Source organism: Scyliorhinus canicula, chromosome 8 (genome assembly GCF_902713615.1).
Source record: "Scyliorhinus canicula chromosome 8, sScyCan1.1, whole genome shotgun sequence".
Classification (NCBI taxonomy): domain Eukaryota; kingdom Metazoa; phylum Chordata; class Chondrichthyes; order Carcharhiniformes; family Scyliorhinidae; genus Scyliorhinus; species Scyliorhinus canicula.
The window spans coordinates 25,823,708-25,844,102 of NC_052153.1; the positions used below are offsets into that span (position 1 = coordinate 25,823,708).

Here is a 20,395-nt window from a genome sequence, read left to right on the forward strand (position 1 = left end):
TGGCAGTCATTAAATCATGTCACATGAATTATTAGACCTCATTTTCTATGTTGAGTTAAATAGAACATAGAACGATACAGCGCAGTACAGGCCCTTCGGCCCTCGATGTTGCACCGACATGGAAAAAAACTAAAGGCCATCTAACCTACACTATGCCCTTATCATCCATGTGCTTATCCAATAAATTTTTAAATGCCCTCAATGTTGGCGAGTTCACTATTGTTGCAGGTAGGGCATTCCACGGCCTCACCACTCTCTGCGTAAAAAACCCACCTCTGACCTCTGTCCTATATCTATTACCCCTCAATTTAAGGCTATGTCCCCTCGTGCTAGCCACCTCCATCCGCGGGAGAAGGCTCTCGCTGTCCACCCTATCTAACCCTCTGATCATTTTGTATGCCTCTATTAAGTCACCTCTTAACCTTCTTCTCTCTAACGAAAACAACCTCAAGTCCATCAGCCTTTCCTCATAAGATTTTCCCTCCATACCAGGCAACATCCTGGTAAATCTCCTCTGCACCCGTTCCAAAGCTTCCACGTCCTTCCTATAATGAGGCGACCAGAACTGTACGCAATACTCCAAATGCGGCCGTACTAGAGTTTTGTACAACTGCAACATGACCTCATGGCTCCGGAACTCAATCCCTCTACCAATAAAGGCCAACACACCATAGGCCTTCTTCACAACCCTATCAACCTGGGTGGCAACTTTCAGGGATCTATGTACATGGACACCGAGATCCCTCTGCTCATCCACACTACAAAGAATTTTACCATTAGCCAAATATTCCGCATTCCTGTTATTCTTTCCAAAGTGAATCACCTCACACTTCTCCACATTAAACTCCATTTGCCACCTCTCAGCCCAGCTCTGCAGCTTATCTATGTCCCTCTGTAACCTGCAACATCCTTCCGCACTGTCTACAACTCCACCGACTTTAGTGTCGTCTGCAAATTTACTCACCCATCCTTCTGCGCCCTCCTCTAGGTCATTTATAAAAATGACAAACAGCAACGGCCCCAGAACAGATCCTTGTGGTACGCCACTCGTAACTGAACTCCATTCTGAACATTTCCCATCACTCTCTGTCTTCTTTCAACTAGCCAATTTCTGATCCACATCTCTAAATCACCCTCAATCCCCAGCCTCCGTATTTTCTGCAATAGCCGACCATGGGGAACCTTATCAAACGCTTTACTGAAATCCATATACACCACATCAACTGCCCTACCCTCGTCTACCTGTTCAGTCACCTTCTCAAAGAACTCGATAAGGTTTGTGAGGCATGACCTACCCTTCACAAAACCATGCTGACTATCCCTAATCATATTATTCCTATCTAGATGATTATAAATCGTATCTTTTATAATCCTCTCCAAGACATTACCCACCACAGACGTTAGGCTCACCGGCCTATAGTTACCGGGGTTATCTCTACTCCCCTTCTTGAACAAAGGGACCACATTTGCTATCCTCCAGTCCTCTGGCACTATTCCTGTAGCCAATGATGACCTAAAAATCAAAGCCAAAGGCTCAGCAATCTCTTCCCTGGCTTCCCAGAGAGTCCTAGGATAAATCCCATCCGGCCCCGGGGACTTATCTATTTTCACCTTGTCCAGAATTGCCAACACTTCTTCCCTACGCACCTCAATGCCATCTATTCTAATAGCCTGGGTCTCAGCATTCTCCTCCACAATATTATCTTTTTCTTGAGTGAATACTGACGAAAAGTATTCATTTAGTATCTCGCTTATCTCCTCAGCCTCCACACACAACTTCCCACCACTGTCCTTGACTGGCCCTTCTCTTACCCTAGTCATTCTTTTATTCCTGACATACCTATAGAAAGCTTTTGGGTTTTCCTTGATCCTACCTGCCAAAGACTTCTCATGTCCCCTCCTTGCTCGTCTCAGCTCTCTCTTTAGATCCTTCCTCGCTTCCTTGTAACTATCAAGCGCCCCAACTGAAACTTCATGCCTCATCTTCACATAGGCCTCCTTCTTCCTCTTAACAAGAGATTCCACTTCTTTGGTAAACCACGGTTCCCTCGCTCGACCCCTTCCTCCCTGCCTGACTGGTACGTACTTATCAAGAACATGCAATAGCTGTTCCTTGAACAAGCTCCACATATCCAGTGTGCCCAACCCTTGCAGCCTACTTCTCCAACCAACACATCCTAAGTCATGTCTAATGGCATCATAATTGCCCTTCCCCCAGCTATAACTCTTGCCCTGTGGGGTATACTTATCCCTCTCCATCACTAACGTAAAGGTCACCGAACTGTGGTCACTGTTTCCAAAGTGCTCACCTACCTCCAGATCTAACACCTGGCCTGGTTCATTACCCAAAACCAAATCCAATGTGGCCTCGCCTCTTGTTGGCCTGTCAACATATTGTGTCAGGAAACCCTCCTGCACACATTGTACAAAGAACGACCCAGCTAATGTACTCGAACTATATCTTTTCCAGTCAATATTTGGAAAGTTAAAGTCTCCCATAACAACTACCCTGTTACTTTCGCTCTTTTCCAGAATCATCTTCGCCATCCTTTCCTCTACATCCCTAGAACTATTAGGTGGCCTATAGAAAACTCCCAACAGGGTGACCTCTCCTTTCCTGTTTCTAACCTCAGCCCATACTACCTCGGAAGAAGAGTCCCCATCTAGCATCCTTTCCACCACCGTAATACTTGACTAGCAGCGCCACACCTCCCCCTCTTTTGCCCCCTTCTCTGAGCTTACTAAAACACCTAAACCCCGGAACCTGCAACAACCATTCCTGTCCCTGCTCTATCCATGTCTCTGAAATGGCCACAACGTCGAAGTCCCAGGTACCAACCCATGCTGCCAGTTCCCCTACCTTATTTCGTATACTCCTGGCATTGAAGTAGACACACTTCAAACCACCTACCTGAACACTGGCACCCTCCTGCGAAGTCAAATCTGTGCTCCTGACCTCTATACTCTCAATCTCCCGTACCCCAAAACTACAATCCAGGTTCCCATGCCCCTGCTGAATTAGTTTAGACCCCCCCAAAGAGCACTAACAAATCTCCCCCCCAGGATATTGGTGCCCCTCAGGTTCAGGTGTAGACCATCCTGTCTATAGAGGTCCCACCTTCCCCAGAAAGAGCCCCAGTTATCCAGAAATCTGAATCCCTCCCGCCTGCACCATCCCTGTAGCCACCTGTTTAATTGCTCTCTCTCCCTATTCCTCATCTCACTATCATGTGGCACGGGCAACAACCCAGAGATAACACCTCTGTTTGTTCTCGCTCTGAGCTTCCATCCTAGCTCCCTAAAGGCCTGCCTGACATCCTTGTCCCCTTTCCTACCTATGTCGTTAGTGCCAATGTGGACTACGACTTGGGGCTGCTCCCCCTCCCCCTTAAGGACCCGGAAAACACGATCCGAGACATCACTTACCCTTGCACCTGGGAGGCAACATACCAAACGTGAGTCTCTCTCGCTCCTACAAAAGCTCCTATCTGTGCCCCTGACTATTGAGTCCCCAATTACTAATGTTCTACTCCTTTCCCCCCTTCCCTTCTGAGCAACAGGGACAGACTCCGTGCCAGAGGCCCGTACCCCATGGCTTTCCCCTGGTAAGTCGTCCCCCCCACAAGTATCCAAAACGGTATACTTGTTACTCAGGGGAACGACCGCAGGGGGTCCCTGCACTGACTGCTTCTTCCCAGTCCCTCTTACAGTTAACCATCTATCTCCAGTCTTTGGTGTAACTACTTCCCTGAAGCTCCTATCTATGACCCCCTCTGCCTCCCGAATGATCCGAAGTTCATCCAGCTCAAGCTGCAGGTCCCTAACACGGTTTTTGAGGAGCTGGAGTTGGGTGCACTTCCCACAGATGAAATCAGCAGGGACACTGACGGCGTCCCTCACCTCAAACATTCTGCAGGAGGAGCATTGTACTGCCTTCCCTGACATCACCTCTAGATTTAAAAAAAAACAAGAAAAAGAAAAAGAAAGGAAGAGCTTACCTGATATTACCTCAAACCCTGCTCCCGCTGAAAGTTAAGCAAATTTAAAGGCACTCACTCACCTTCACGACAGGCCCCTGCTCCCGCTTCCCAACCACCGTGGGGTGGGGGGGTTGGTTAGAGGAGGAGGTAGGGTGGGGGGGTTGGTTAGAGGAGGAGGTAGGGTGGGAAACACTCACGAAGTGTTTTGGGTTTAACTGTCACTTGCCAACAGCCCCTCCACAAACCACCTTCAACTTAGGCTGACCGCACTGCACGTATGCAAATTCCCCCAGAACAGCTGATCAGTAGCTCTGCTCTGCTGCCCTCTGCTGGATGCTTTCCTTCACTCAAACTCTTTGGGTCTCCTTCGCTGGTTCACCTTCAACTTAGGCTGACTGCACTGCACGTATGCAAATTCCTCCAGAACAGCTGATCAGTAGCTCTGCTCTGCTGCCCTCTGTTGGATGCTTTCCTTCACTCAAACTCTTTGGGTCTCCTTCGCTGGTTCACCTTCAACTTAGGCTGACCGCACTGCAAGCTGACTTGCACATTAATAACGTTGTTCATCATTCAGTACCCATATTTTTTTCAGCCAATTCTGGTCTATTATGTTTTCACAGCATATGTCTCGTCTTCCTTGATCCCTCTCTCTTCTTTTTTCCTTTCGAGCAGACTCTGTTTCTGAAGCAAAAACAGCACTGCCCTGTCAAAATCGAAGAATTTGGGGCGCGATTCTCCCAAACCGGGAGAAATCGTAAGGCTGGGGTCAAAAACGGGCGGGTTTGACGCCAGCCTCCTCCCCCGACCGGGAACCGATTCTGGTCCCCGGTCGGGGCTAGTATGCTTTCGTTAAGCCCGCTTGCCAGAGTTTGCGACGGCTGACGCGTCACATGACGTCAGCCGCGCATGCGCGGATTGTTAGACTCCAACCCGCGCATGCGCGGATGACGTCATCGCGCATTTGCGCGAACCGGGATGCCCCTCAGCCATCCCGCGAATGGATACAGCGGGGCGACGGAAGGACAAAGAGTGCACCGGGTAAGTACCCGCTGCCCACGATCGGTGCCCACCGATCGCGGGCCGTGGTACTGCCGTGCCAATCGGTGCCATGGTTGCCAAGATCCCAACTTTACGGCCGTTTTTACGAACGGTCAGACCAGGTGTGTTTGACGTTCCTAAAAATGGTCGTAAAGGGCTTGGACTTCGGCCCATCGGCCAGCTGAGAATCGCTGCTCGCTGTAAAAAAACGGCGGCAGCGATTCGTGTCGGGAGTCGGGTGTGGGGGGGGGGGAGAATAGCGGGAGGGCGTCAGACAAGCGTGGCCGTAAAAATTTACGACCCCCGCTATTCTCCGCACCGTCGTGAGTGCGGAGAATTGCGCCCTTGATTTTGCAAGTCTTTTGGAAAGAATAAAACTAGTTTAAGATTAAAGTGACAGCTGAGAAAAGCTACGCTAAGGATTAGAACCAACAATTGCCTGATAGAATCTGGCAAAATAATTACGAGATAGTGTTTACTGTCAAGCTGATGCATCTGGGACCAACAATTGCAAGTTTTAACATTCCCCCACTAACTTGTTTGAAAGTGGAGGAGCTTATTCAGTGCACTGGCCAGCCTGATTGCCTGTTACATTCCTGTCCCCTGCTTCCACTGCAATTACATCAGTGGTGAGGGTGATGTCGGGCAGCAATTACTGCTCACGTAAGAGCCTTACCCCACCAGTACCAACATTTAACTGGTGGTGGGAGGGACCCACAAAGCAGCTAACCCCACAGGACACCTTGCATAGGTTGGTGGTGGGCACGATTCCTTGCTTTACTGACCCCTTTCACCAATCGGAGGGTCTCCACAAGTTGTAACTCCACCAGGTTACGCTCTCCCCATGGTCTCTCAAATCCCCCAAACACATGCAAAGTTCTCATCCATCCCAACTCACCGCCTCGTCACCCGAGCGCAGTACCAGTGGTGGCCACTGTGCCCATCGGTGCCAATGATGTATCAGGGGCTTAGTCAGAGCGAGGTCAGCTGGATTATGTTTCACGTGTGTAAAGCAAGGCTGGCTGGCCTCTACTTTAATGCCAGGTGTATTGCAGGTACAATGGACGAGTTAAGTGTGAGGATTAGCACATGGAATTGTGATATAGTAGCTATTACAAAGGCATGGTTAAGCGAGGGGCAGGATTGGCTGCTCAACATCCTGGGATATAGAGTACGGGATTCTCCTTTAGCCGCACCAAAGTCGGGCCGTGAGATTGGGCGGAGAATAAGTTCCGATACCAAAATCGCCACAGACGCCGGTTTGACACCACATCGCGATGCTCCATCACCTCAAAAACGGTATCAATGCGACGCACGGCATGTGTACTTTAATCATCGTTTGCATATTATTAGGGTGCCCACCCACAATTGTCCATGTCCGACTGGCCGAGTTCTCGACAGTGTGGTCTGCGTGTGCTCTCAATCATCATGAACCTGGCATGGTGGCTGCTGGGAGAGAGAAAGGGCGTACGGCAGTGTCCAGCACCGCCATACATCGCCGACAGTCATGCCGCTGGCCGTGGGACTTCTGCCAGGACCGGGGGCAGTAGTCGGGGGTGGCCAGAAGGTGGGCTGGAGGGTCAAGGTTGACTGGTACACAACACCATTACCGCAGCACAATCTGGGGTGGGGCCAGAGGACATTGGTAGGGTGTTGAATGAATAATTCACACCCATCTTCACCCATGAGAATGAGGATGTCAGCATGGAAATCAGAGAGGTATGCGAGGTTCTTGACGAAATTGACATAGGGAGTGATAAGGTATTGGAGGTGTTGGCCGGCTTAAAAGTGGACAAATCTCCAGGTACGGGTGAATTGATTCCCAGGCTTCTGTGGGAGATGTGGAAGGAGATTGCAGGGGCTCTGTCCCAAATTTCAATTCCACTCTGGCCACGGGGGAGGTGCCAGAGGACTGGAGAACAGCTAATGTGATTCCACTATTTAAGAAAGGTTGTAGAGGGGCAGCATGGTGGCCTAGTGGTTAGCACAACCGCCTCACGGCGCTGAGGTCCCAGGTTCAATCCCGGCTCTGGGTCACTGTCCGTGTGGAGTTTGCACATTCTCCCCGTGTCTGCGTGCGTTTCGCCCCCACAACCCAAAAATGTGCAGAGTAGGTGGATTGGCCACGCTAAATTGCCCCTTAATTGGAAAAAATAATTGGGTACTCTAAATTTATTTTAAAAAAAGAAAGCTTGTAGAGATAAGCCAGGGAACCACAGACCAGTGAGACTCATGTCTGTGGGAGGGAAATTATTGGAAAAATTCTGAAAGAGAGACTCTATCTCCATCTGGAGATAGTCGGCATAGCTTTGTCAGAGGGAGGTCATGCCGAACAAATTTGATTGAATTTTTTGAGGAGGTGACCAGATGTGTAGATGAGGGTAGTGCAGTTGATGTAGTTTACATGGATTTCAGCATAGCCTTTGACAAGGTCCCACATGGGAGACTTATAAAGATGGCAAATGCACATGGATACAGGGTATTTGATAAGGTGGATTCATAATTGGCTTAGTTGCAGGGGACAGAGGGTGATGACAGAAGGTTGTTTTCGTGACTAAAACCAGTGGCTTAAGTTGTGAAGAAAGGCTGGATGAGCTTGGGTTCTTTTCGTTGGAGCAGAGAAGACTGAGGGGTGACCTATCCGGATGTGCAAGATTATGAGGGCAAGGACAGGGTGGATAGGGAGAAACTGTTCCCTTGGTTGAGGGGTCAGTCAAGAGGCGGCACAAATTCAGGATGAGGGGCAGGAGGTTTAGGGGGGATGCAAGGGAAAACTTTTTTTACCCAAAATGTGGTGATGGTGTTGAATGCACTAATGGCAAGGGTGGTAGAAGCAAGTTGCCTCACAGCCTTTGAAAAGTTCCTGGAGGAGCACTTGGCATGTGATAACATTCAAGGCTGTGGACCAAGTGCTGGCAAATGGGATTAGGTAGGTAGGTTTGGAGTTTTTCATGCATCTGTGCAGACTCAATGGATCGAAGGGTCTCTCCTGCACTATGTGATTCTGTGAAGGGCTTTTGGGATGTCCTTGTTCCTGAGGGGTAGAAATCCTGCTTCCAGCACATTTCTGGTAGCCATTCATCCACTGGGGGTGTGGAGTGGGGTGGGGGGGGGTGGGGGGGGGTGGGGGGGGGGGGTTGCGGTTTACCCCAGGACCTTGCCGCTGAACCAAGTTGAAGAACATGGTGCTCCATATACCATGACCAGGTCTGGTTGCCGCCGTCGTGAAACGGTCGCGAACGGCAGGCCACTTGGCCCATGTGGGTCGGAGAATCGCCGGTCGCCGTGAAAAGCAGCGATCGGCGATTCTTCCGAGCTGGGGGTGGGAGAATTGCGGGGGGCGCCAGGGGGTCGTGAAATTAGTCGGGGGGGGCCCTCCCGCGATTCTCCCACCCGGCGTGGGGAGCGGAGAATCGCGCCCATGGTTTTCCTGCCAAAATGTAACTACATTTGTGTTCTAAGCTTTATGTTCCATCTTGAAATAATTTTTAAAAAAATTTAGAATATCCAATTCATTTTTTCCCAATTAAGGGGGAATTTAGCGTGGCCAAACCACCTAGCCTGCACATCTTTGGGCTGTGGGGGTGAAACCCACGCGAACATGGGGAGAATGTACAAACTCCACACGGGCAGTGACCCAGGGTCGGGATCAAAGTTGGGACCTTGGTGTCGTGAGGCAGCGGTGCTAACCACTGCGCCACTGTGCTGCCATCTTGAAATAATTTAAAAATAAACACATAACTATTCATAGATTCAGAGAATTTACAGTGCAGAAGGAGGCTATTCGGTCCATCGAGTCTGCACCGGCCCTTGGAAAGAGCACCCTCCTTAAGCCCACACCTCCACCCTATACTAACCCGGTAACCCCACCTGTCCTTTTTGGACACTAAGGGCAATTTATCATGGTCAATCCATCTAACCTGCACATCTTTGGACTGTGGGAGGAAACTGGTGCCCCCGGAGAAAACCCACGCAGACACGGGGCGAATGTGTAGACTCCGCACAGACAGTGACTCAAGCTGGAATTGAACCCGGAGCCCTGGAGCTGTGAAACACAGTGCTAACCACTGTGCTACCGTGCCACCCATTTGTTATACCTCAGAGATTAAATGATGGTGGCACGGTGATGAAAACAGGATGTTTTCCAAACTGCACACTCTATGGAAATAGCACCTGAGGAAGGAGCAGTGCTCCGAAAGCTAGTGTCATGTTGGACTTTAACCTGGTGTTGTAAGACTTCTTACTGTGCTCACCCCAGTCCAACGCCGGCATCGCCACATCATGTATGGAAATAACAACAGGGAATCAGGTTTTCCATTGAACCAGTTAATGGTGTTGCTGATTTTACATAAGAAATTATCCCGATCCAATGTGTCAGCTCGGTTACCGTGTCCCTTTATTGCTCTTTCCTTCAACTGCCTGTCAAACTTTTCCTAAATGTTTATATGGGGCTCGATCTGTGGCACAGTGGTTAGCACTGTTTCTTCCCACAAGTCCCGAAAGATGTGCTTGTTACGTAATTTTGACATTCTGAATTCTCCCTCAGTGTACCCGAACAAGCATTGTAGCATGGCACCTAGGGGATTTTATGAGTAACTTAATTGCAGTGTTAATGTAAGCCTACTTGTGACAATAGTGAAGATTATTATTATCTTCTGCTCTACTTTGGGAAACATGATCCTAATCCTGTCACCTCTCCCCACTCCCACAGAACCTCTCAAAGATCAGCCATAATCTTATTGAATGGTGGAACAGGCTCGAGGGACCAGATGACCTCCTCCTGCTCCTAGTTATTATGCTCTGATGTGAGGCATGGGGAAACAAGGTAAGGGTGTGCCAAAGGCAGGATTAGAGTGTGCAAGTACAGGGATGGGGTTGAGAAGGCCTACCTCAGTTCTCTGGGATATCATCCCAATCTTCAAGATGGTTGGTAGGCCTCTGGCTCTCACCCTCATTCCCCTTACCAACCCACCCACACCCCATGCCATCCTTTCCCTGATTCCCCCTCCATGTCCCCATACCCTCACCATTCCCACAGACCCTTCCATAGCCCCTCATGCAGAATGTGAGACCTCACAAGTCAGGAAGACTTCGAAAATTAGTTTTGAAAATGAATCTCTTACAACTCCTGAAACTGTCAATCAAACTCACATCCATTCATACACATCCATAGAACATACAGTGCAAAAGGAGGCCATTCGGCCCATCGAGTCTGCACCGACCCACTTAAGCCCTCACTTCCATCCTATACCCGTAACCCAATAACCCAATACTCCAATTAAATAGGCACAAAGTTACGAAAATAAACAAATGTTCAGTCAGAAACCACATCAAAGACAGATTGCCCTATCCTCACGAATAAAACAGTCAATCAAAAAAAGCTCTTCCTACCCTGGACAACTGTGTGAACAATCCATACTGTATTCAGAGAATTAACAGTCTTTGAAATTAAGCCAATCATTTACAATGGTCCCAGCTATGTCAACAAACCATTAGAGCTCAATACAATGGATCCTTTTGTAATGGAAGTAACAGATGGACAGGTTTTTGTCCTATGCTGCAGCAGGTGACCTCTCATTCATAGGAATCCATGAGCAGAGGACTGGTTTATTTTTCCCTAACTTTTAACAGCCTGGACTTTGAAGTCACTGTTAAGATCATGGCAACTGGCTTCCCTTTTCAAGAGTGTTGAATGCATAGCCCAACTTTCTGCATTTAAACACTTACACAATGCTGGTCAATGTAACAGGAAACCTACATTTCAGCCCAGAGGTTTATGATAAATAGCTGCATTAAAAAACACATCTAACTTATCAGATAACATCTAAAAATGACAGTGGAGACTGTCAAGACATTTTAAATGTACCTGTCAGAATGTTCCCGAATCCTCAGCAGGTTTTGCCCAAGGCTCACGAATTGACTTACCTGACGCAATTCCCACAGGCCTGAAAATCACTTCTGTTGTGACAAAAATAACGTGGGACATGAAATTCAAAATTCTCTATGGCCTTTGTAATGGCATCACAGGCATCACAGGATTTGTGAGCGGGGTTGCAACCCGATAATTTTCCTGTTGCGGGGAATCTGGCAGGGTCAGGAATGGAGTGGGAATGTTAAAATTGTACCTGAGGTGGACCTCATTCCACCAAAACCAAACTGTTTCCAGGAATGTGCGGGAGGGAAATATCTGGCCCATGGACTCTAATTTCACTAACTTCATTAGTGTATTTCATAGCTTGATAACCCTCGAAGTTGGTATTGCTCTCGGTCCTCCGTCTCCTAAATTTATCTTACGTTTACGTCCTGAAGTCCTTGACTTCTTTACAACTAGAAACAGTTTGTTTCCCGTTAAGTCTGCTCAATTATCTGAATTTCAAATTGCTCACTTGTTAGTGCAAAATTTAGGTACTGCAGAAAAAAAGAGACACTTTGTCAAAGATTTTTTATCTTATAAGCATCAGGACAAATGCAAGAATGCCAAATTTCAAAGAGGTAACAATTTATCCTGCAGGTGAAAAGGGTGTTGACAGGTTGGCAAGTCAACTCTGATTGGTTGAGAATGCTTAGACTGCGAGCATTTGCAGGTGATTAAGTCTTTACAAATCATGAGATGGGGTAACCCCAGGTTAAAGAGGTGTGAATTGTCTCAAGCCAGGAAAGTCGGTAGGATTTTGCAAGACCAGGCCAGATGGTGGGGGATGATCTAATGCGACATGAATCCCAGGTCCCAGTTGAGGCCGCACTCATGTGTGCGGAACTTGGCTATAAGTTTCTGCTCGGCGATCCGGCATTGTCGCGCGTCCAGAAGGCCGCCTTGGAGAACACTTACCCGGAGATCAGAGGCTGAATGCCCTTGACTGCTGAAGTGTTCCCCAACTGGAAGGGAACATTCCTGCCTGGTGATTGTCGCGCGATGTCCGTTCATTCATTGTCCCAACGTCTGCATGGTCTCGCCAATGTACCAAGTTTCGAGACATCCTTTCCTGCAGCGGTTGAGGTAGACAACATTGGCCAAGTTGCACGAGTATGTACCGTGTACCTGGTGGGTGATGTTCTCACGTGTAATGGTGGTTTCCATGTCGATGATCTGGCACGTCTTGCAGAGATTGCCATGGCAGGGTTGTGTGGTGTTGTGGTCGCTGTTCTGAAGGCTGGGTAGTTTGCTGCAAACAATGGTTTGTTTGAGGTTGCGCGGTTGTTTGAAGGCAAGTAGTGGGGGTGTGGGGATGACCTTGGCTAGATGTTCATCTTCAGCGATGATGTGTTGAAGGCTGCGAAGAAGATGTCATAGTTTCTCCGCTCTGGGAAAGTACTGGACGACCGACCCTATTAAGTGAAGTACATACTTTCATCCAGTTCTCCCTGGATGATACTAGACAAGCTTCCAGTTTAGTGGGATTTACAATGATCTCTGACTTTCCACATATGCTGGACGCCATAAAATGCAAAAATTAGGCTTCAAGTACTCCCTGGCAGCTCACACAAGGATTGATTAATCCCTGGAGTCAGCAAAAGCAGATAATATGGGTTTGTGCGAGACACCCTGGGAGCTCACATGAGTCTCACATCTCGAGTCAGTTTCCACAGATCTTCAAGGGCCCTCAGCATATCCAAGATTGACTCATCGGTGACAAAGGCTACCTCAAAAGACATTGTTAATGACCCTTGTTCAGCAACACAAAGCAGTGTTTCAGAGGTGAGATACAATGTGACACATTCACAATGGGCAGCACGGTAGCATGGTGGTTAGCATAAATGCTTCACAGCTCCAGGGTCCCAGGTTCGGTTCCCGGCTGGGTCACTGTCTGTGCGGAGTCTGCACGTCCTCCCCGTGTGTACGTGGGTTTCCTCCGGGTGCTCCGGTTTCCTCCCACAGTCCAAAGATGTGCGGGTTAGGTGGATTGGCCATGCTAAATTGCCCGTAGTGTCCTTAAAAGTAAGGTTAAGGGGGGGGGGGGGGGGGGGGGGTGTTGGGTTACGGGTATAGGGTGGATACGTGGGTTTGAGTAGGGTGATCATTGCTCGGCACAACATCGAGGGCTGAAGGGCCTGTTCTGTGCTGTACTGTTCTATGATCTATGTTCTATGTTCTATGTTCTATGTTCTATTCTCCTTGACGTGTTCCTTGATGGAGCTGATGTATTTCCGATGTGTGGAGCTGTTGGACGGTGCTTTCCAGCATTGGAGAGGGTGTCCCAGACCATCATGCTTTGCTGTGCTTTGCACAAACTGTAATTCCAAAGGGGAGTGGCGTTGTCACATAGAGAGGTGGTGGAGTTTCACATCTTCTCTGGTGAATAGGGAGCCAAGGGGTATGAACTCAATAAAGTGAGGATGCTCAGGCCACAGAGGAAGAGGCCATAACATGGGCCAGATATTCGTATAGCCACAAGGTTTCAGGACGATGAAGCTGAGTAGCTCGTACGAGTCTCTTTTACCTGTGCCCTCTATGCAAACTCAACACGAACACCTTCTTTGCTATGCTCAGCATCTCAAAGAAGTACATCAATCTCAATTATAACTGATCGTAATATTGCATAATGTCGACTTTATCCTTTGACGGCTAGGCAGCCTTTCAAGACTGTGGCCGTTCTGTTTGTAGATAAGAATTCCACCAGCACACGTGCTTCCATGACATCTACAGAAAATGTAGAGCCAGCTTTCTGACTGCAATGCACTGCTGTCTGTGAAGACCTTGGGGGATGTCCTCCAGAGGGCCAATGCCTGGAGGACCCCGCCCTGATTTGGGTCTCCTGCTGTGATGCAGGTGCATCATCCTTGGCCTGGGCAACTGGAGTTGCTGGGGTCACAGAGTAGAGGGGGCTTGGAGTGGCTGGACAGCCCATAAGAGTCGATTAACCCCGAGTGTGCGACTAATGCTTCACATCCCTGTGGGTGCCCAAGGGCCTCCCACTGACTCCCTGAGGAGAAAAGGGTCCTGGAGGGAGGTCAAGATGCCCCGTCCCCCTTTCACACAGCCATTGAATGATCCCACTCATGGCAATACCGATGATGTGCAGGTCCATGTGTACACCTGGCATAAAGTGCTGGACCGTGGTCTGCATCGTGGTCGCCAGCATTCCAATGGTGAGATTGATGTGTTTGACATCAAATCAGACAGAACTGCTCCATCCTCTATCTGCTGATGGCCTTTGACGATCATGCCTGATGTTCCCTTCTCTGCAGTTCTAACCATCATTGAGGGTTATTTCTAGAGGCTCATCACTAGACTCAGACACAGCATAAACCTGACCTTCAGCAGGCCTCCATTTGTTGGCTGTCACTTTCTCCGCTGTTTTGGACCAGAATCTCTGTATGGATTCACAGCACCAGTGTTCCAGGTTCGATTCCCGGCTTGGGTCACTGTACGGAGTCTGCACGTTCTCTCCGTGTCTTCGTGGGTTTCCTCTGGGGGCTCCCGTTTCCTCCCACAAATCCCGAAAGATGTGCTGCTCAGTCATTTGGACAGTCTGAATTCTCCCTGGCGTACCTGAACAGTCGCTGGAATGTGGCGACTAGGGTCTTTTCACAATAACTTAATTGCAGTGTTAATGTAAGGCTACTGGTGACAATAAAGATTACAAATCGACAAAAAGATGGTGAACCTCAAGCCTGCACTAAAACTAAGTCCCACCGTGGTGTGTGCTTGTGCGCTGGTGGAGAATGCAGGTGAATGCAGTGATGGCCCTACATCTAGCGGGTCCTCAGGATCTTCATCTGAGATGGTCTGGGGCTGATTGGCTGGCTGGAGGTGTGCTGCCTGCATTTCTTACTGGTGGTTTGGATGGAGAGACGAGGTAATTAGTGATTGGCTGGAAAGTCACCCTCATTAAAGAGTACTCACAGTTTTGGTGGGTGGACAAAGATAAGTGGAGGGGCCTCACAGGTTTGTTGGACAATGCCCATCCCACCTACAGCGCAGGAACTGCCCCAAATGGGTGAGTGACCTGAACTATGTATTCCCCCTCCAGTCTGGGATTTCTCCCTGTTGTTGTGGGCATTCTTATCCTGCATAAAGACAGATGGACAGATAGGACAGATGCAAAAAACATATCTGTGTGCACTTGGGCTCTAGACACGACTTGTGCAGGATTTAACAACAGATGAAGATGTAAAAGTGTGTGTGAGGGAATCAGTGATGATGTGACTTGTGGTGGTAATGTGTGAGATCCCTGTGGACTGTAACCCTGGAAATGCCTGAGAACCGAAGGAGAATGTGAGTTCATATTGATGAGAAGATTTACTTACCCTGGCAGAGTAGATGAGATTATTCATCCTCTTTCTGCCCTGGATAGAGGTCTTTCTTTGAGGAATGCAGGGGTTGACCGCACTGGCGACCTGCACCCAAGCCTTGGTAGTGAGGTTGGTGGACCTCCGGCTTCCATCATGTGGATAAAGGACCTCCCAGCAGTTCTTAGCTGTCTGGAAGAGTGCCGGCAGTGTCTTGCTGCTGAACTTTGGAGCACGAGACCTGTCGCTTCTGGAGAGCATCACTCGCCAGAACAAGTCATAGGCTTGTTGAGTGAATGTGTGTGTGGGTTGAAATAAGGCGCCAGGAAATATGAGCCGATGTGCTAACGGTGGAGTGGACAAATTCCAGCCCGCCCCACCAAGAGATACAATGCGCTGCTCATTTCTCCATGCTTATTGAGATGAAAAGCAGACGAACCAGTCCGGAAACCTGCCACGCCGGCTGGCCGGCGACCCCAACAACTTTCCTGCCTGCCACTGCACTTAGTTTCCAGAACATTAAATTTATTCAGCAGGAAAGCGTATCATATCAACCCAAGAAATTAAGTAAAAACATTGGCTCGCAATAAAAAATGTATTCTTAATTCTAGTTCACTATCTGAAGTGGTACTCATGGATAGTCCAGGTCTGAGACTTTTCTTTTAACATTTACTGAAGTCACATTGGAGCAAAAATGTAAGAGCAGCACAGCCTTGACTGACTGCAACACATTCATTGCAGCCTTCAATAAATGGCGAACTTAACCAAAATATTGCATACCTTACTGGTATGCAAAATACAAAATTGATTGATGTATTACTTGAAAACTATTCCATCTGTTACTTTACGCAACTCACTAAAAGTGCAACTGTTAGTCCCTTCCCCAAGAAAGCTATTCACAGTTATTTCTTTATAAACTATATTTTCTGCTGATCTCCTGCCTGAATTTACAGTATTTGCTTAAAATACACGTAGTAAAATTATTTATTCCTCATGTCTCTGTTTCTTTCAATCGTGCCTGAAATTAAGAAATACACCTCGCCAATATTTAACACAATGAGAACATAAGAACTAGGAGCAGGAGTAGGCCATCTGGCCCCTCAAGCCTGCTCCGCCATTCAATAAGATCATGGCTGATCTTTTTGAGGACTCAGTTCTACTTACCTACCCGCTCACCATAACCCTTAATTTGTTTACGGTTCAAAAATCTTTTCGATCTTTGCCTTAAAAACATCTAATGAGGTAGCCTCAACTGCTTTACTGGGTAGGGAATTCCAAAGATTTATAACCCTTTAGGTGAGGAAGTTCCTCCTGAACTCAGTCCTAAATCTGCTCCCCCTTATTTCACGGCTATGCCCCCTCGTTCTAGTTTCACCCATCAGTGGAAACAACCTCTCTGCTTGTATCTGAACTATTCCCTTCATAAGTTGATATGTTTCTCCCAGATCCCCCTTCATTCTTCTAAATGAGCATAGGCCCAATCTACTCAGTCTCTCCTCATAAGCTAATCCTCTCAACTCCAGAAACAACATAGTGAATCTCCTCTGCACCCCCTCCAGTACCAGTACATCCTTTCTCAAGTAAGGAGACCAAAACTGTACACACTTTCCACAGAGGTTTTGGACGAGAACTTTTGGGTCCCCGCGGCATGTTTCTTGGTGGCAGGAGGCAGCCCACTATTGGTTGGTGGTGGGATCCTCTGGTCTCGCCACTGTCAATGGGATTTCCCATTGCATCCACACCACGCTGCCAGGAAACCCGTGGTGGGAGGTGCACCATCAGTGGGACTGGAAGAACCCACTGGCATGATTTTGCCCTTTGTCTTTGCATGTTGAACTTTGAACTGGAAGTGGTACAGGAAGCAAAATTTAAGATTTCTTTAATATGTCTTTGGCATCTATAATTGTTTTGAAAAATGTTTGAAAATGACTTTTAAGAGTTTGCATCAATTGCGATATTCTTGAATAACAAGAAATTGCTGGTTCACGTAATCTGACAGCCTATTATGGGCCAGGGCTTAGAAACTCCAAAGTGTATTATGAAGCTCACCTGACTGATAAGTTTTATGTTGAATTTGGCTAGGATAAGCACGAGCATTCCTTTCAGGTGTGATTCATCAGACGTCCTAGGCGCTTTTATCAAATCAAAGTTTATTATAAGAATGTAGTTAACATCTATGAAACAGTTATCAAGAAGTTGTTATCAATTACAAACATGAAAAAACACACAACAGTGACAGTAATCTATGTATATAACACGTAATAAATCCCCCTTAGTAGCTGTTGCAAGTCAATACAAAATCCAATAAACCAAAACCTCTTTCAAGGGCATGGCCCAACACAATGTAATCTCACTTTAATGGGACTGGTCCTTGCCCTGAGATTCTGATCCAGTTCCAACCAACAGATTCAAACTCCTTCTGGAACGGAACTCTACCTTTAAAGTTACCAAGGCAGTTTTCCACACCCAAGGTGCTTTCAGTTCACTGGAACAGTTTTAAAACAAAACCAGAGAAAAACAGGCAACTGCTTTTTCTTCCGCAGTCCAAAGCAACAAACCAAAACTGAACCTAAAACACTGGGCGCATTTCTCCCATCGGGAGACTAACACGCCGGAGGGAAAACCGGAGTGTTTCACACTGGCATCGGAGGCTGCTCCCAGCCCCCTATTCTCCCACCCCAAGGGGGGCTAGGAGCGGTGGTGTGTCATTTACGCGTGCCGGGCTTTGGAGGCGCGTAAAAGTGCGCCGTGTAAATGACGCTGCCGGCACCACTTAAATGACGTCACCCATGCAGCGCAGGTGGCCGGCGCCAACCCGCCCATGCGCGGTTGCCGTCCTCCCCGCAGCCGCCCCGCAAGAAGATGTTGGATGGATCTTGCGGAGTGGCGGAGGAAAGGAGTCCTACTTCAGAGAGGCCGGCCCGCCGATCGGTGGGCACCAATCGCGGGCCAGACCCCTTTTGAGGCCCCCCCCGGTGCAAGAACCCCCCTCCCTCCACACAGGCCGCCCCTCCCAGCGTTCCCACGCTGTTCCCGCCGGCAGCGACCAGGTGTGGACGGCGCCAGCACCTGTCGTGTTGGGCAGGCCGCTCGGCCCATGCGGGCCGGAGAATTACCGCTCGCCCGTGAATCTCGCCGCGCCGGTTTGGGGGGGTGGGAGAATCGCGTGCGGGTGCCGGGGCGGCGTGGCGGGACTCGCTCGGTGCCCCGGCGATTCTCCCACCCGGCGTGGGGGGGAAAATTCCGCCCACTAAACCCCGTCTCACCTGGCAGCCACAGCCCAGCTCCACCCACAAATGACATCACTGAAGCCGCGCTACAAGCCGTGTGATAAGACAAAACCTTTCCTAAAGGGACACACACATGACACAGCCCTTGACCTCGAAGCAGTACCAACAGGAAGGAAGTTAAGATAGAATCCATGTGGCCAGCCACAAAGGAGAGTTGTAGACAGAGGGGAGATTAGAGAACAAAGAAGGTACATTTACAAGGAGCTGAGTGTGTGCAAAACAGTTGGTAGGGCAAAATGCTGGAGGCAGGGTTCAAGCAGGGATTGTGAATTTGATAATTTATCTGTTGCTGCTTCTGTTTCTCCAAAGCTGACTTGACCATTCAATGGGGTATAATGAAGGGTTGGGATAAAGTAATCTCGGGAGAATCTGGACCATGAACATAGCTAAGAGAGGATCTACAGGAGTGTGGTGTTCACGTGACGACCGTCTCTGGGAATCTCCGATGGAACAGAACTGTCACTAAATGTGACTTGAGGGGAGGGGCGAGGCGAGTGAGGGGGAAATGAGTGATCCCACCTACCAGAGGCCGAGTTACAGAACTTTAGAATTTAAAGGAGACTGGACAACCTAAAGTGAAATTTATGTAATATTTGAAGCATCATTTTCCTGTCAATTCATGTGTAATTTGTGTTGGTTCTGATTCATGTCAAAGTAAAAAATAAAACAAGTGCAAATGTGTTTCTTTCTTAATTTTGAGGGGTTATTTGGTAAATTTGGTTATTTTGCTTTTGATCGTACTAACAGTACATTGGGTATTATAGTTGCAGAGATGCAGGATAGAGACTTCAATTCCCATGAGACTTCTCTCTTTTTCACAGGCGCTTGCGCAAAATGTTTCTGCAGAGCTCGGATTCCTAGCTCTTTTGTATTATTGTATAAAGTAGATGTCCTTCTGTACTTTGCATTTGTAGTTCCACAGCAGCACACTCTTCTTGTCAAATTTAGAACTCTGATTTAAGCAAACATGTGAGGAATTTGCAGGTGTCCTTGCAATGGAGCTTTCCCTATTTTTAAATGTGATTATGCAAATCTTATGAATACCAGAATTATTTTGTGTATACAAATAATCACCGTGAGAGAATGAGAACAGCGGTGGTAGGGTCCAGGGAGTCTGATCTCTGGAGGTAAGGGGGAGTGCGGGAGAGGAGAAATCACTCCTGCTCTTCCTGGCATGCAGCGCTGTAAAGGGACTTACCTTCTTCCTGAAGCTGTCCTTGCTTTCCTTCAGCTGACGTGTTTCCCCAACTGCTCAGGGTTAACCTGGCAAAGCAGGTTCAATCTGAGGTTGCCAGCTTGAGTAACAGAAGATTGGAAATTCAACCCCTTAATATTTGAAATGGGTTGGTGTTGAATGTGGTATCCCTTGAATTTCACAAGCCTCCAACCATACTATTTTTGGGGAATTAAAATTCACCCCATTGTATTTTCACTGTGGTGTTACTTGCCAGCTCAGGATGTGATACATTTTACTATAAATCCTTAAACAATTGTGATAGAAATTTACAAAGCTAAGTATTTAAATCACAGTCTTTAACATAAATAAGACAGGAGGAATTTTAGCTGTGCAATGTGTAACCAAATACCATAAATGGTAGTTATCCTTGTGCTATTATTTTGTGACCAATGGAAAGAAATTGTTGACAGTGATAATAGTTGGTTATCATGAATATTTATCTGAATATGGCATTGTTCTGCCTAATATTTCAGTTTAGATGTTGAACCATAGGTTAAAATACCATACCGATATGCTAAATGTATACTAACGTCACCAACAGTAATTTCAGGAACAGCATAACACAATATCAGTCCTATTAATGATAACTGACATTAGATTAAGGCTCTGTTAACAAAGGG

The 20,395-nt window shown here is 47.8% G+C and overlaps 1 protein-coding gene across 40 annotated transcripts in view; it reads right to left on the bottom strand.

Moving 5' to 3' along the window:
• The window catches only part of LOC119970160 (receptor-type tyrosine-protein phosphatase delta), a 2,903,826-nt gene that overhangs the window by 2,004,550 nt on the left and 878,881 nt on the right, over nt 1-20,395 (bottom strand). The window lies entirely within an intron of this gene.